General features: G+C 35.9%; 1 pseudogene; it reads left to right on the forward strand.

Moving 5' to 3' along the window:
* The first annotated feature begins 5,401 nt into the window (after positions 1–5,401).
* The window catches only part of LOC149559641 (plastidial pyruvate kinase 2-like), a 57,614-nt pseudogene continuing 45,648 nt past the window's right edge, over positions 5,402–17,367 (forward strand).

The raw sequence follows: 17,367 nt of genomic DNA on the forward strand, positions 1-17,367 counted from the left end.
GGTTTCAGTGCTCTTAGCGCATCTTTCAGATACAAAGACGGGTTTTTCGATAGTCTTTGGATCCTCAGAAACCTCATCCGTAACACGGGCATTAGTAGCAGAACTCCCCTTTACATATTGAACCAACTTGTCCAATTCTTTTGGGTTAAGTTTTAGATATTCAGCTAGAGAAATTGATATGGAAGAGGTTTTGCCAAATTCAACAATATCAAAAGTTGACATACTAGCTTTCGTTTTTGTTTTGGGCAAGATTTTTGGTTCTCCAATCTTGATTTCATCAGCATGCATATGTTCCTTACCTTTAGAACTTGATACATTGGGGGAAATTCCTAAATATAATTTTTGATTCCATTGGCCTCTAGTCATTATGGTGCAAGCAGGGTCATGAAGCATTGTATAAACATCGCCTCCTCTTTTAGAGTCAGATTCATACTCCAGGAAATAAGAACCTAAATCTCCCTTCTCGATACTCTCATTTTCGGTCATTCGTTCTACTGCAATAGCATTTTTTGCTAATTGGATACAATTTAACCAATCAGGGCATTCTCGTTCATCATGATCTGCAGTCATATGAAATGAACACATCGTTTCTTTTGGAGCTTCTTCAATTTGTAATCTTGTTTGAGTAGTTAACAGGGATGTTTTACCAAAATTTTGAGGTTGTTGTCGTCTGTGAATGTCCTGGTAAGGGGCCTGGTATGGGCTATGGATATTTTTCTGCTGTCTCTTCATCATTGATATGTCATTCATCAACTTTTGCAAAACTGGGTCTGTGGGGGTAGAAGATGAAGCAGTTCCAGGAGCATGTAGATCTCTCTTCCACTTACCAGCATTAATGAATGCATCTTCCAATTGAATAGCCAATCTCTAAGCAACATCTAAATCAACACAAGCATCTTTAACGAGGTGAAAACTTATATCTACCGAAATAGCATTAATAAAGAATGACTTTTGATTTTTCGCACTGGGCCTAGATGTTGTAGGAATTCTTTGGACCAGCCTATTAAATTTAGCCACAAACTCCCTCATGGGTTCATGCATGTCTTTCTTCATTTGACTAAGCTGAGAAAATAGAGAACATTCATTTTCAGGGGTTTTAAATCTATTTTCAAAAGCATTCTTCATATCATCCCAACTAGTAATGGAATGATGAGGCAAATGATTAAACCAATCAGCAGCGACATCAATCAAAGTCCACACAAATAGTCTCACAGCAACTTCTTGTGTGGGAACACTTATGATAGCACAAGCAGAATGAAAAGCACTCAAATGATCATCTATCTTAACCTTGCCATCTCCACTAAACTTGGGTAGAATCTCAATAGTGCCTTTAGGAAGTGCTGTGGGATTCACACCTAAATTCAGTGGACCTATATTCTACCCCCAAGGCTGATTAGCGGCCATGTTAGGTGGGATAACTTGCAAGGGTTGGATTGATAGTTAGGCTGGAACAAGAGTACCCAATGGAAGTAAAGATTGTACCAATGGTGAGAAAGGAGATGGTCTGGGTGGCGAATTAGGTCTGCTTTGAGATTTGATCTATTTCTTTTTGGGGTCATTAAAATCTGGCAAAAATTTTAGGTTTTTCAATGGCTCAAAGTTTTCATCAAGAATTCCTTTTTCTCTTTCTCCTCTCGTGTATCTATGAGTAGCTAGTTCTATCTTATAGTTCAAGGCCTTGCAGGTGCCTGGGCCAATCTATCCACAACGGCCACCGCTTGAACTTCTGGCAATCCTCTCAACAATTTCTCTTTTTCCTCTTCTCTCTCAAGAACCACTAATACTTGTTGGTATTGTTGACCACTCCTATGTACTCGCCAAGTGGTTGCAGCCAAGTCTGAGATTATGTCTTCTTGAGTATCTTCAAATCAGAGGTTAGGTTGTAATACAGGGAAGACCTCGTTATGTGGAAGAACCATTGTTACACATTTCATCTAAGGGTTAAGGCTCTTTCAAAAAGGGACTCTCCCCAGAAGAGTCACCAAAAATCTATTAGTGAACAGATTTGTCCTTTTAATTGGTTTACCAAATTCACTCTATACCCCAAATATCACAAAGAACAAAATCATTCACTGCAGTTGAGGAAGCATTCTGATCCTACTTTACACTTCCCCTCTGAATTTCTCAAGGTACAGCTCCCTTATTAGATTTGAAATGAATTCGAAATCATTTTCACACTTTTCCCAAAGTGCATAAAGATCTCTCAACTACTCCTGGGTAGTGAGGTAATTATATAAAAAAAGGAAATGCTCAAAAATGAACAGACTGAACTAATGTAGAGAAGAAAATTCACTTCAAAGAATGAACCTCCGCTTAAATTTTAACATGTATCATTAACAATGAATGAAAAAGAACTTTTAAAGAACTTACAATCAAACAACAACAGTTTGGGATTTCCAAAACATCAAATCACATTCACAAAGTAATAATAATTCAACACTCTGAACATAAAGTCTCAAAGCATAATTCAAAATTCTCCATATATGTATATTCAAACTTTAATGCACCAACTCCTTGAAACCCAAAACATTCATATACTGGTTCCCAAAATATTGTTATTAAAATCAAATCTATGTTAAAATATTGCTATCTAATCTCTATTTTCTATCCCCTATTTGCTTCCCCCAAAAAAAAACATAGTTCAATGCCCCAGCATTTATAGTTTTTCAAACTCGAAGGGCCTCCATTAAAACCTAGCCCTATCGGATTGGTACAAGAAACAATTATAAAACTAAAAAAAATAGTTATAAAAAAGAAAGCCCCAACCGGAAACCATTCAACTCCCAGTATCTGCGTCAATTTTCTCCTCTCCTCCAACGGTTTGACGCACTAGCTTCCAACTACGAAACATGGATACAAATTCCTGCGTAGCATGGGAGTATGAGTTCTTCAAGCTCATCACATGAGCTTTTCATGCGTCTTTCTGCCACTTGTACTCTTTTATCTTTCAGTTCTGATGTGGCATCAAGCTCTCATTAAGGCGCAACATAGATTCAATGCTTGCCAAGGAGGTGAAATCATCAGCCTTCGGTGATTCTTTATCCCTGATCTGTTCTACTGCCCTAGTGAAACTCTTGATTAATGTTTCAGTGCCCATAGTCCCTTCCTCAAATTGTAAGATGCCTGTAGGATTGACAATATTTATGTCCTTTACTAGCTCCTCGTGCATTCCAGTGATTTTACTTTCAATGCTTTGTATTTCTTTGATGGTCTCTTTGTAAATGGACTCTTTCCAACACATATTGTTCTTCAAAATGAAAAGTATGTAGGGGTCCATGGCCTTCATAGGATTTTCACTCAGGAATTTGGGGACCCCAAAATCTTCAACCTCTGAGACCTGTAGAACCACATCTTGACAGCATGCTAATTCTGTTTCCCATATTGGGATCAAGGTTTGAACCTCCCCTAGAAGCATCTCACCTTCAGAGTAGATGCTGACAACTTCAAAAATGAATTTATTTCCTTGATTTATTATGTTATTCACCCAGTTAGTCATAGCATCAGTTAACAGTCTTCCTTTCTGCATCTGTTTCACCAATTGTTGGCTATCAACAGAGTTGGGGTCAAAAGGTTGTGGAACCTGAATTATAGGAGAATTGCCTAGGTTGATTAGAGAATCGATATATGCGGCCATCATCACCACCATTGCCTTTAGCTCTTTCTTTTCCTTCGAATCTCTTTCTGATTGTGTGAGCATGTGGTCAGCAGAGAACTTAAAGAAATTGTTGCCAATACTCCTATTTATAGAACCTAATTCAAAAGAAGTAACTTGGAACCCTTCATCCTCGATCTCCCCAGATTCTTTCTTTTGTTTATAAGTGGCCACCTCTACTGTGATTTTTCCTATCACCAGGTTTTTGGTGAGACAAGTATCCATTTTTACTTTCTTTGTCTTAGAACCTCTGGCCGCATATCTAGTGACTATGTCCTTTACTGGTGTGGATACCAACTGCAGACTCTATTTATTGTTGATTAAATTTGACAAACACGAAGGGATGGAAGAAGTGGTTGACATTACCATAGTGCCCTGAGTTGGAGTTAAGAATTTAGGCTGATCTATTCTTGAGGCTTCAATGAATTGGACTTCACCATCTACTTTGTCAAGGGAAACAAATTTATCATCTGAACTTTGCCCCGGAGATGTCATCTTCTATTTCTGAACACTAGGCTACTTTGAGACTTTGAATTTGGATTGGGATCTCATCCTAGGATCCGTAGCTTGTGAATGGGGAGAGGATCTCAGTTTCTTTCCTAGAATCGGGTTGTCCACTACAATATGAGATAATGGAATGTTAGATTGAAGTGGTCCTAGGGAAGAAATCACCCTAGGAGAAGACTCATTGATATTTCCTCCTTTTTTCCTCTATAGCTAGTCATCTGCATAGGTCAATATGGATCTAGCTCTAAAATTAATATCATCTTCCTCCTCTTTGCTCCAGTCTACTGCTAGAAACTTTGTCTCATTTGATTCTTCCCAAGCAGGTTCAATTAAGTATGAATTGTCTTCAATAATTCCTTGTGTTTTGAAATTCAATCTGAACGAATTGATTTGTTGTATGGTTAATCTAGAATGGTCTTTCTTCAAGACCTCTTCTTCATTTCCACAGTCTCTCCATAGATCTTCTAAATGAGGCGTGTCTGAAAGATTTACTTCAAGGCCAAGGGTTAGAGCTGCATATCCCCTACTATCAAAGTTTCTCCTGCTGTGGTAGAAACCAAGATTGAATCCCAGCAAATTGTTTCCAATGATGGAATCATTATTCATATTAGCAAAGACTAAGGAGTCTAGTGCAATAGGGAAAGCTATTTCCCAATTCTCCTGAGTAAGATCATCTTTAATGACTGAGAAAAGCTGTCTGCATAATTCAGCCAAAATGAAATAATTGAGAGCATATCAGGGTAATTTCAGAGGTTCATCCTCAAAGCCTCCAACTCTTAAATATGTGAACCTGGTAAATTGAATGAAATGACTCCCATATTGTTGAACTAGCTTCTGTGCCTTGGAAGAAAGTCGTGGCACCTAAACACACTTTAGAGTCAAATAAACGCTTCCATAGACTACATCATGCACCTTACAGAAATCTTCTAAAACTTGGTCTTTCTACAACAAAGGACAATACTGAAAAATGGTTATTTCTTCGTTCCATACCCCATGTGGAAGGATAGTGAGATCACATGTACAGACAATAAAATAAGTCAAATATGAAGCCATATAGAAATCCTCGCGAGATTCTTTGGCCCTTTTGAGTTGATTCCTCAAGGAATTGGCAATGATCTCCGCCCAATCCATCCACTGCTCACCTTTCAAGATAATTTCAATATATCTATACATCCATTCTTCAAACAAATACACATCAGCTGAACCCTTCACCCTGTGTAATAATACAACCAAGTCATGTATATGGGGTTTCATGTGATCTTTCGTAATGACTTTGAGCAGCCTAGACCCACCTCCATAGTTAACTTCAGTCCATTTTCTGGCAAGGGTGTTTCGAAAAATGTTAGGGGTTTCCTGGTATTCAGCCAAAGCTTGAGTGGGTAAAAATGCGGCAAAGGTATTTGTTGTTAATTGTAAAACAGATGAAATGGTTTCCCTTGAGATAGAAAGTATTATGTTTCCATTCACATCTATTATGCTTCTACTCCTAACATCGTAATTGTCAATGCAAAGTTGCAGAAGTTTAGGGCTTACGAAAGTAGGAGGAAAGGCAGTGGCTTCAATCAACCCACTTGTTAACACTTCCATGCACCCCTTAACCTCTTTGGTATTCTAAAGAAAATTTGTTTGCAGATTTTCCACATTTACCCCTTCTAAATTCGTATCACATATCACTGGTCTCTTACATTTTAGGCTAGAAGCATTGCCGAAAAAGTGCAAGACTGACTTCATTTTCAACAAAACAAGCGAAACCTCTGCTAGACAATACTTTTGAAAAAAACAGATTTGCAGAACAAAACAAAGATGTCTAAATTCTCACCTGCTTTATGTTGAAAACCAAATGACTTCCTCTACCTTCCTTAACAACTCCTTCTCTATTACAAAGTAGTCTACTGAGCTACTGAACGGTTTTATTAAAGGAAAGGTTTGCATGTGGAAGTACTGGATCGCTAATGGACATGATGACATATCACCTCATATCAACCTTGGCACATTCGAAACATTGTAGCATGAGCTTTTCATTTAATGATTTCCCTTTTCACATAAATCAACAATGATTGGTTTTGTACAATATCCGATCATCCTTCAAGTCAAAGATCTTTTCTCCCACTCCTAATGATGATGACTTCCTCCTTGGAAAAAGAACAAAATCTTTTGATTTTGGATATCTGACACAAACCTTAATTGATTGTGGAAAGGTGGCGCACCGTATTTTAGAAACAAATTATTGCAATCCATTCTGATCAAGAACTACTTTGAACTGCTTTGAACTGAGACTCAAAGTGGTTCAAAGTGCTTCAATGAAGGCCACTACATAAAGAGAACTTCCTGCCAAAGGAAGAAGCATTAGTATGAAAATCTTAGGTTGAACTACTTCGAACTACTTTGAATTAAGTTTCAAAGTGGTTCAAAGAAATGAGATCACAACTGCGAAAGCTTGTGACAACAACTTCAAGAAGCGGAGAAGGAAAAGTGAAGGGGAGAAGACTTCAAACAAATATAAGTAGAGGGCGGTTGAAAGAGGTCCGTAGGAAAAGAATTAGGCGACTCTACACACAACTAACACATCCCAAATTTGAAGTGGGATACGATATCTATTGATTTCATCATAGAGTTTCCTATGTCATCAATATAACATGATTGTATTATTGTGAGAGTGAATAATTGTTCCAAGGTAGTACATTTTTCACCCATGAGAACATCCTACACAACTTCTTTTGTAGTGCATGTTTTCTTGGAAGATATTTTTCATTTTCATGGGATCTCACGTCAAATTATTTTAGATAGAGATCCAGTATTTACATCAACATTGTGAACATCTCTCTAGCATGCTTTGGGCACACAAATCAATTTTAGTTTAGCTTATCACCCAGAGACCAATGGTCAAATTGAGAGAGTCAACTAGGTTCTTGAGGATATGCTTTGCATGTATGTGATGGAAAGACATGTGAAGTGAGAGGATTATTTATACCTTATTGAGTTTTCATACAAAAATGGGTATCATAGTTCTCTTGGCATGTCACCTTTTTAGGCCTTGTACAGTAGACCATATTGTACCCCTTTGATTTGGGATCATTTGGAGGATCGTGTACTTTTAGGTCCAGAGATGCTTTAGGATATGGAGCATTAGGTTGTTTTCATTAGAGAGTATTTGGTTACTACTCAAGACAGGTAGAAGAAGTATGTAGATACCCATAGGTTGGATCGTCACTTTTTTGTTGGTGACAAAGTGTTTTTAAGAGTGTGCCTAGAAAGGTTCTAAATTGGTGCCACATTTTGTTAGACCATTTGAGATCCTCAAGAGGATTGGTCCTCTTTCTTATCGACTAGCATTTCCACCTAGCCTATCATGCATCCATGATGTTTTCAGTGTTTCTATTTTGAGATAGTATGTTCCCAATGTGACGTATGTTCTTGATTGGGATGCTTTACAAGTGGAGGATGGGTAGCTTTCTTTGGAGTGCATATATATCCTTTAACATTAGAGTCTGACTTTGAGAGGTCCTAGTGGGACCTGAGGAATGAGACCTTTGTTACTTGGGAAGATGCTACACGGTTGAGATATTTGTACCCCTATCTTTTTGTAAGTTTCCAGGAGTAAGCTTATGGCTAGTGGGGAGGATGCAGTGCCTCCCATGTTTGTAGTTTGTGTTGATCCTTAGACTTTTTTAGAGGCGACAGGACATTGAGAATGGGACATTGCAATGGAGGAGGAATATTCTTCTTTGATGAAGAACCATACTGGGATCTTTGTCCTCTTCCCAAAGGGAGAAAGCTAGTGTGTTGTAAGTGGATTTATCACACTAAGCATGCTACTGATGGTTCTATTGATAAGCATAAGGCTCGTCTTATTGTGAAGGTTTTTTCGCAGGTTGAGGGTGTTGATTATTTTGAGACATTTTCCCCTGTCACCAAGATGAATTCTATATGCCTTGTTTTGTCCCTCGCAGCTTCATAGGGATGGCCAGTTTATCAGATGGATGTGAAAAGAGCCTTCTTGCATAGTGATATCATTGAGGAGATTTATATGGAGCAGCCTCTAGGTTTTTTGCAAGATCCTACCTTGGTTTGTAGGCTTTGATGTTCATTAAATGGTCTCAAGTAAGCCCCCAAGGCTTGGTATGCAAAGATTGACTCATTTCTATTGTCTACAGGCTTCACTCGTTGCCATTCTGATCCCATAGTGTACATTCAACATCTTGGTGATGACATTCTGATTCTTGTTTTGTATGTTGATGATCTTATTCTTACAGGTAGTTCATCATCCATGCTCCAGGATATTAAGCATGCACTGATGGACTAGTTCGAGATGATTGATCCTAGTTTGCTCTACTACTTTCTTGCTCTACAGATTCATCAGTCTCCTACTGGTATTTTTGTGTATCAGCAGAAGTATGCTCTTGACATGCTTTGGCTTTCACATGCTTGATTGTAAGGTTGCTCCTACACCATTTCAGTCAGGTCTTACTTTGTCTACCTCCTGCTCCTCACCTTCAGTGGTTGCTACTTTGTATGGATAGTTGGTTGGCAGCTTGTTGTACCTAACGCACACGTGCCCTGATCTTTCTTTTGTGGTTGGCCTATTTTGTCAATTTTCTCAGGACCCTCATGAGAGTCATTGAAAAGCTACCAGGCATATTCTACGCTATTTTCAGGGCATACTCATGTATTGCATTCACTACACTTTAGGGATTCCATACATTGTTGGCTACACTGACTCAAATTGGGCCAGTGATGTTGATGATTGGAAGTCTACTTTTGGCTTTGCGTTTTTCCTTGGCTTAGTTCCTATCACATGGTCATGCAATAAGCAACATGCTTGAGCACTTTCATCTACAAAGGCTAAGTATAGGGCTACAGTTCTTGCTAGTTAGGAGGCTTTATGGCTTCATTAGTTGATAATTGAGTTTGGCTTTCCTCCCAATCGTCCCACTATTTTGTGGTGTGATAATCAAAGTGCCATCCACATTTCTTGCAACCTAGTGGAACATCAACATACCAAGCACATTGAGTTGCATATGCATTTCATCCGTCAGTTGATCTAGGATGGTGTTATTGCATTGGAGTACATTCCTACTGCCGATCAGCTTGTAGACATCTTCACTAGACCTTTTGCATCACCACACTATCTTCAGTTGTGGTCTATGCTCGGGGTTATGAAAGTTTTCCTTGGGGGGATTGGTTGAGGCCTTGCTTCCTTCACTTCATATTTTTTTTAGCATGTTGTTTTTCACCTCTTTTTAGGAGAGACTTTTTCCCATGTGGTTTTCTCTTTTTCCCCATTTTATAGAGGTTGCATTTAGTTGCATTGTACTTGGATACCTAAAATGGCCTCATTGTCGGGACCCATTTCGCATTTTTTTTCTTTGTTTTGTGAGCTTTAGGCATTCCCCTAAGTTTTACTTAAGGGGGGGTGTTAAAGTAAATAATTAATTAATTGTTAATTATTTATTCTATTTACTTAAGCTTACTTAGGTTAATGCATGTAGTTGAGTTAGTTGTTGACAACATGGGAGTTTTTTCCCTTTAGCATACTTATCTTTTCCACCTCTTGTGGATGTGTGCTTATTTGTCAACCTTATCTCCTAGCTCATTCTAGCTTAATCTACAAGCTTCCATGAGGCCTTTTTATTTGGTCTCTCATTCATTGTAAATTCATTCCATTCACATAGGAATTCTAATTTCCTATTGTGAAATATTCTTTTGTGCGGTATTTGCTTCAAGCTCTTTTATCCCTAGGTTTCTCTTCAACAAGCTATTTGCATTGTAGGTGATCTTGGCACATTTTCGAAGTCCAATTCTCAACTCCTACAATCCGATTATCTAGTATTATGACATATCTTTGGTTTGGGTTGTGTAGATTTAATGCTATGGTGATTTACTTCATTCTTTCTTTGATTATGCTTTATCTAGATGCGAGTGATGTAAATGGATTATTTTAGTATAATTGAATAAATAGTTAAATAAGGTATTTAATACATTTATTGCTTCGGCTATGTTATTATATGCAATTGCACTTGATCATGTGTTTTAGTGTGCATGATTTATATCCTTGGTAGTGGCACATAGAGTTAGTGATTTAGTTATTTATTTTACCAATGTCATCCTTGTACGGTCAATGTATATTATTTTAGTGCTTAATTTAAACCTTTTGGTGATTTAATAAATCTAGACTCATTTGCATTATGTGATTAGACCTATGAATATGTCTGTGTAGTTAGAGATTTGCATTTTCGCAAAGTTTGTTATGAAATTTGTGATTTTGGTTTTCGAGAATTAATTTTTATTTATTTTTATTTCTACCAACTTTGCCATAGATGAATTCCAATTACTTGAAATAGCCTATTTTCATTTGGGTTGATTTAGGGTTTAACTAGGTGGGCTAGTTATTTACCCTAATCAATTGTTCAATTGAAAAGTGAATTCATATTGGAAGAGGAAATTAATTACTCATTTCTCACTTTTTCAATTTAGAAAATTGAGAGCTTTTTTTCCAAAATTATTTTCTTGACGATTGCGTTTCTTTTCATTGTGAGAGCCACGAGTGTGGGATCTTCATGAGATCAGTCTCATTGGATCTAGCTTGGGGAGACCTTGCTTTGTCATGATTTTTTAGCTCTTTTATGGTTATTTATTTTATTGTGTTGATTCTGTTTTTGCCCCTTTTTCTATCGAGTAGGGTTCTCCCATTTTTGTATTTCAACTACATTTTTACTTATGTTTCTAGTAGCTATTTGTTAGGAGACTGAGAACTAGTGTTCCCTTCTATTTTTGTATGCTGGTTCTACCCAGTTGCTCGGGTATGAATTTTTTCCTAGTTTTTTAGAAGAGAGTTCAAGGTTTCACACCATTATGCTTGTCATTTTTCCATACGTTGTTCGAACCCAAATTTTATTAGATTTTTGTGGCTTTTGTAACCTGAGACCAAATGGATTTTATTTTTGAAGTTTTTCAATTTTAGGGTTTTTACCTCGATTTATGTCCCACCCAATTTTCTTAGGTTTTCTTGGCATGATGTTGGTCGTGAACCTAGATCATCCATTGGGATGCTAGTTAGATCATTATTTCACTTTTATGTTGCATTGGGATGTGTACCACATCTATCCTTCCAGACTTGATTTTAGTTGAGAGATATTTTTCTTATGTTCTTGTCCAACCCTTGTGTTATGATCTTCGTAATGGTTGTATGCCACACACGAGCATGCCCATGCCTACACTTTTTGGGTGACTTGTGAGATTCAAACTCTTGGTTATATTCTGGTGGAATTATGTTCATTGGGGTTGGGTTGTGAATATGTATGCTTATGGGCACTCATCATGTGATGAGCATGGGTATGTAGGGTAGGTAGTGGAGGGGCTTCTCTCATAGCCTTGGTGACCATTTTCCAAAGGGTTGGCATGAAGGAGTTTTTAAACAATTGATAACTAATTAAATTACTGGGTAATTAAACTAAGATAATAAAAAGTGATATCCTTTGATTTGACTTTGAGGATACTCTATGATGACCTTCAAGGGAGTACCTTGAGTGAGTGTGTGCATTAGTGTGATGGCCTCCAAGGGAGCACCTTGAGAGTGTTTCAACACTTGATTTGGCTTGGGAGTACCAAGCATATTACTTTCCACTATAGCCCCTACATAGTAACCCATTGAGAGCCTAACTAGGACTTATTGTACTGGCATTGCCTCATGATGTTGGTCTCAGTCATCTTATTGTCTAGTGTGTGTGTTAGCCATAGATGTTTGTTTTATGTGTGTTTGGGATTGGATCATTATCTCCATCAGCATAGCAGCAGTGGTCCTATGGGTTCCACATGGTTGGAAGGCATAACTACCTTCACTACTATTGGGGATCAGTGTATAGAGATAGTCTATTGTTCTAGTGTGACTATTGCTTGATGTTTTCACTTGATGCTTTAGGTTCTAGAGTACGCTTTCTTGTGATTTATGCTTTCATTGGAATATTTGGATATTATATTTAGATGATGTTAGTTTATTTAACATATTCCCTTATTATGATGTTTAGCATATCATTAGACGATGTTATTTTCATAGTTGGAGTATTTATTGCTTACTGGTTAGCATGTTAGATTTCCTTATTCTTATGATATTATTACACAAGTTAGCAGTGACATCCTCATAAGACAACTCTGACTATCTAGTTGGTAGTTTGGGATGTTACACGCAAGGGATGGTGAGGAGCTTCGAGGTCTCATAATGCTAATATGGTTGGGAGGAATTGTGTGTGAGATTTGTTATGTTCATTTTAGTACATTTTGATTTTACCTTTAGTACATTTTTCTTATGTTGTCATGGTTTAGATGGTTAGATGTGTTCCATCTTCCTGCTGTTGTTTTTGAGTGTCCAAGCCTCAACTTGTGGATCCAGTACTCCCTAATGTGGAGGTTCTAACTCTCTTTGTACTTCTCCAAATATTCATTGGAACATTCTTGCATTTCCTAGGTGACAATATTCTAGAACTAGATGATATTTATAAAGTATCACATGCCCATAGAAGTATCATGTGATACTGGAAAGTATCACACTCTTAAAGGAATCTTATCACGTGATACTAGAAAGTATCACACCCCTTTTGAGGAACCATCGTACGATACTTATAAAGTCTTACACAACCTTTGGAGAAGTGTCACCTAAAGCTTGAAAGTATTGCACACCTACTAAAGAAATGTCATACGATACTAGAAAGTGTTGCATAGTGTAGCATGAAAGTATCACTTGGGTCTTGGGAAACCAATTTGGGTAGACAATGGGCACTTTTTGGTTTGATTGGAAGTTTTTGGGAAGTGTTTTGACTACCCTCTACAGTGTTCTTGAATCCCTTGGGATTGGATTATGAATTCAGAATGTTTTAGATTCAAAATCATTTATGTCCTTCTGTAAGATGTTAGTTTTGGTCAGGAGTGGCATTTGGAGATCCGTTGGTGTTTGGATGTATGTGTAGTATTCCATAGTGATCTTCGTGATCCTTGTATTTTGATTGTTGTGTGCGTCCATACTTGTTTTATTTATTTTTTAGATCTTGGCTTTTATTTATCCTTGTTCCAAGGATCTACAGCTGGGCATTACACATGTGGTTCTTGCTTCAAACCATACAAATATTTTACCAATTTACATACCTTTTGTTCTTGGCCATTGATAATAAAACCTTCAGATTACAACATATAGACATCTTCCTTCTAAATCTCCATTCAAAAAGGTTTTTTAACATCCATATCATGTATATTCTGTCCTTTTTATGCTGTTATAGAAAACAATGCATGAATGTTCCCCACTTTTTTGTAGGAGAAAAACTTTTTGTGTAGTCAACACCTTCTCTTTGAGCATATCCTTTTTTCTACAAGTCTTTCTTTGCATTTTTCAAGTGAACCATTAGCTTTATATTTTTTCTTATATACCCACTTGTCACCAATAGGATTGGTACCAATTACAGGGTCCTCTAAACTCCAAGTTTCATTTTTTATTAGAGCATCATACTCTCTTTGCATTCCACTTCTCCATTCATCACTTGTTTCTACTTCTTAAAATGAAGAGGGCTCATCAACAACACACGAATTTAATTCAAAATCTTCATACCTTCTTTTAATTTTCTTGGTTTTCATTGATCTATGGATTGATTGCTCTAATGTTTTCTCAATCTCAAGAGCCTTTGAATTAGATTCTTCACAAGATGGTTCATATGCATTTTCAACAAGTTCTTCAAAAATAATTTTAGATTGTTTAGAACCATTATCTTCTCTTTCAACAAGTTCTTCACAAACTATATCAAACTATTTATAATTATTCTCTTTCATATTGTCTTCATTCTCTATAATTTCCAAAGATTAACCTAGAAAGGGAATCCCCCCTTCAAGAGTTGGAAGTTCATTATTCCATTCATGATAGGATTTCTTTGATTGAAATCTATCAAGATGAGCAATTTGTTTGTCAATACTATGTGTATCCTTTTCAAATTCAAGAAATATAACATCTCTAGTAATAATTTTTTTTTAATTCTCCTCATCATATAGACAATAAGCTTTGGAAGTAGTAGAATATCCCCAAAAAATGCCTTTTCTACTCATAGCTTCCAATTTTTTTCTTAACTAAGTGGAATTAAAGAATAATAGGTGGAACCAACAGACCATGCCACGTTTCATAGGGAGTTACATTTTAGTGCAATAGAAGGATTTATGTTCTTTATGTAGATAGCATAGAGAATTGCTTCTCCCCAAAACATTAATTTAACATTTAAAAAAAAATCATAGATCTTACCATAGTATTTCTCAAAATTGTTAGAAGTGTACTCATGACCATTATCACTTCTTAGGGTTCCACTATTGAGTTGAGTCTCATTTTTAATCCATAAATGGAAATTTTTGAATGTATCAAAAGCTTGAGATTTCCCTATTAATAAATAAATCCAACACATCCTAGTACAGCCATCAATAAAATTCATTATGTATTTGTTTCTATTATCTAATGGGAAAGGCATAAACCCTCACAAATATGAATGAATGAGACCTAGCTTTCTAGAACCTCTAAACATAGAATCATGAAAATGTTGTTTACTGTGTTTGCCTAAAATGCAAGCATCACATTGAGAGATTAGTTTTGGGGTGGTGGAAAGTCCTTGAATTGCATTTTTAAAATAATTCTGATACTATCATATTTAATATGACCAAATCTTGCATGCCATAACAAGATAGAAGAAAAATTATAGTTGTGAAAAAATTGCATAATTATGAGAACTTGATGAAGTGCTTTCAAATATAAAAGTTAGTCATCCTTCACTCTAGTCATTAAAATCACATGATTAGTATCTCTTCTAATCTCAATAATACCATCGAAAATATGTATTGAATGACCTTGCTATCTAATATGCACAAGGGATATTAAATTTCTCTTCAATTGTAGAAGATAACAAACATTACAAAGTATGAAATCATAAAGACTTCTAATTTAAGTCTAACAGATCCAATGCTTGAAGTTTTTAACTTAGAATTTTCCACAAAATATACTACTCCATCCAATTGATCATTGAATGTCTCAAAAAATAATAATTCTAAATGTCATATGACATGTGGCTCCAATATCTAACAACTCGGTATCATTCAAAATAGAATTTGAACTACTGAAAACTTATTCAATCCTAACATTAAAATGTTTTATAATATAATGTGTAGATTCAGGAGGGTTACCCCTGTCTGGTGGCTTCTCCTTCTTGTCACAAATCTTCTCTCATGGAGTTTGATAAAGATTGGCACTATGACACATTTTTCCACATCTATAGCATTGTATAGGTTGCCTCCTTTTTTATTGATAATCTCTATGCTGGTGTTGTGGCTAAGAATATTTTCTATCACCTTATAATTTTTACCCCCCAACCTCTAGACTATCTTCTACCATGACCTCTGTTGCAACTGTCATGTCTAGAAGACTCATGTTTGGATGTTTTTCCATGTTGTTGTGCAAGACACAAAGTCTTGACATCTGAAAATGATTCTTTCTTCCCAAATGCTCTTTCTCGAGCTCTACAATTTTCTCCACAAGTTTTTCAAATGTTATATCTTTCATCTTTCAATAGGTTGAAGAGATTCAAGATAGTGTGAATAGGTAGGATAAAGAGCTTTAATAAAATCAATGAGTTGTAGATCTACTTTTACACCCATGGCTTCAATATCATGAAATAAAGCCCTAATTCCAGAGGTTAACTTCATTGGACAATTATCATTCATTTCTAAGTTGAATAACTTCATTAATAATTGAATGATTTCAAGTTATGAATGAGAATTATACAAATCTTTGAGTTTCATAAAAATATTTATAAATGAAATGCACACACACATAGAGAGTGATTTATTATAAAAAAGAAGTGCATATATACAAACCAAAAGTTTTTCAAGTAGTTGAGTAGAACTACATAAATAGTTACATAACTAAATTTCTAGAAAACTACTTCTTAAATAATAAATAAAATAAAGGTGATCCCAAAGGATTAGTTAGAAAATTCGAGTCCATATGTGTCAGTACAGTGTAAAGGAATGGATTTTTTTGGATTAGTAATTTTCCAATAAATACACCAAATCAAACATTAGTATTTTAATCTCTAGTTAAGTTATATGAGAATGTACTAGTTTTCTACCATCATAAAGAAACTTCATACATCTTCACTTCGATAAATTTTAGAACCAATTTGTGACGATAAAAATCGGAATCTCTTTTATGAAAACTAGTGAACATGACAAACTATGTAGAGATGGGTCTCTTTATGATAGAAGATGCTTTTCACACTATGCTAAAGTACATGTAATTAGATGTATTTTTTTCGCATGTAGAAAAGAGAGGTAGAAATGGCATTAGAAAAGGTTTAGTCATTTTTTTTTGGAGAAAACCTGACTTATAAAACTATTAAATTATAATGAGTTCCATGAAACTTATATAAACAAGAGCTTTGTCGAGCTATAGTCCTACCTTGTATAAAAAAATAAAAAAATACTACAATACTTATTTGGATGAAAGAAAATTTGATAAAAATGTTAGTCTATATAAGAAATGTTATCATATGTTGTGTGTTGTTCATAAATTGTGCATTTTATTGTGTAAATCTTGATTACAAATAAAATCAAACCTAAAACTTAAAGAAACAAGACTAAAAATATGCAACTAAATAGTAGCAGTACATGAAGTGCTTGAATGAAAATATGCAACCAACTACATGAAATGTATCCTTTATACTCCTTAGATGCTTCATACTAAGTTAGCACTTCATGGTTTTTTGGATTCTATTCTTTATGTGTCTTAGATGCTTTGCCATCATTGTAGTATCCATGAGAGTCTAATGAGATCTATGGCATCTATATATGTGTATAACCTACAAAGGTAGGGGAAAATTAATAGCTAGATGTAGTACGATAAGAAATATAGTAGAAAAACAAGAAGTTTATCCAATTTCCTATAGATAAGTATGTTGGCTCTCGATTTAACAGAATTTGAACAACCAAGTATGCGAGGCAAAATTGCATCTATGGGCAGCTATCTCCAATAATGGACACAATTTACCAAGAACCTGGGCCAACTATAAGGCCACACTCCTTCTACACTCCAAGTTCTGCAAAACCTGGGTGGGTGAACATCTTAGGATCCAATTATGTGACTAGTGCAATGAGCATAATCAAAATCCAGAATAATAGATGAAACCCCTAATTCTTCT

Source organism: Cupressus sempervirens, chromosome 4 (assembly GCF_028749045.1).
Source record: "Cupressus sempervirens isolate cs-2001-9-10 chromosome 4, ASM2874904v1, whole genome shotgun sequence".
Lineage (NCBI taxonomy): Eukaryota > Viridiplantae > Streptophyta > Pinopsida > Cupressales > Cupressaceae > Cupressus > Cupressus sempervirens.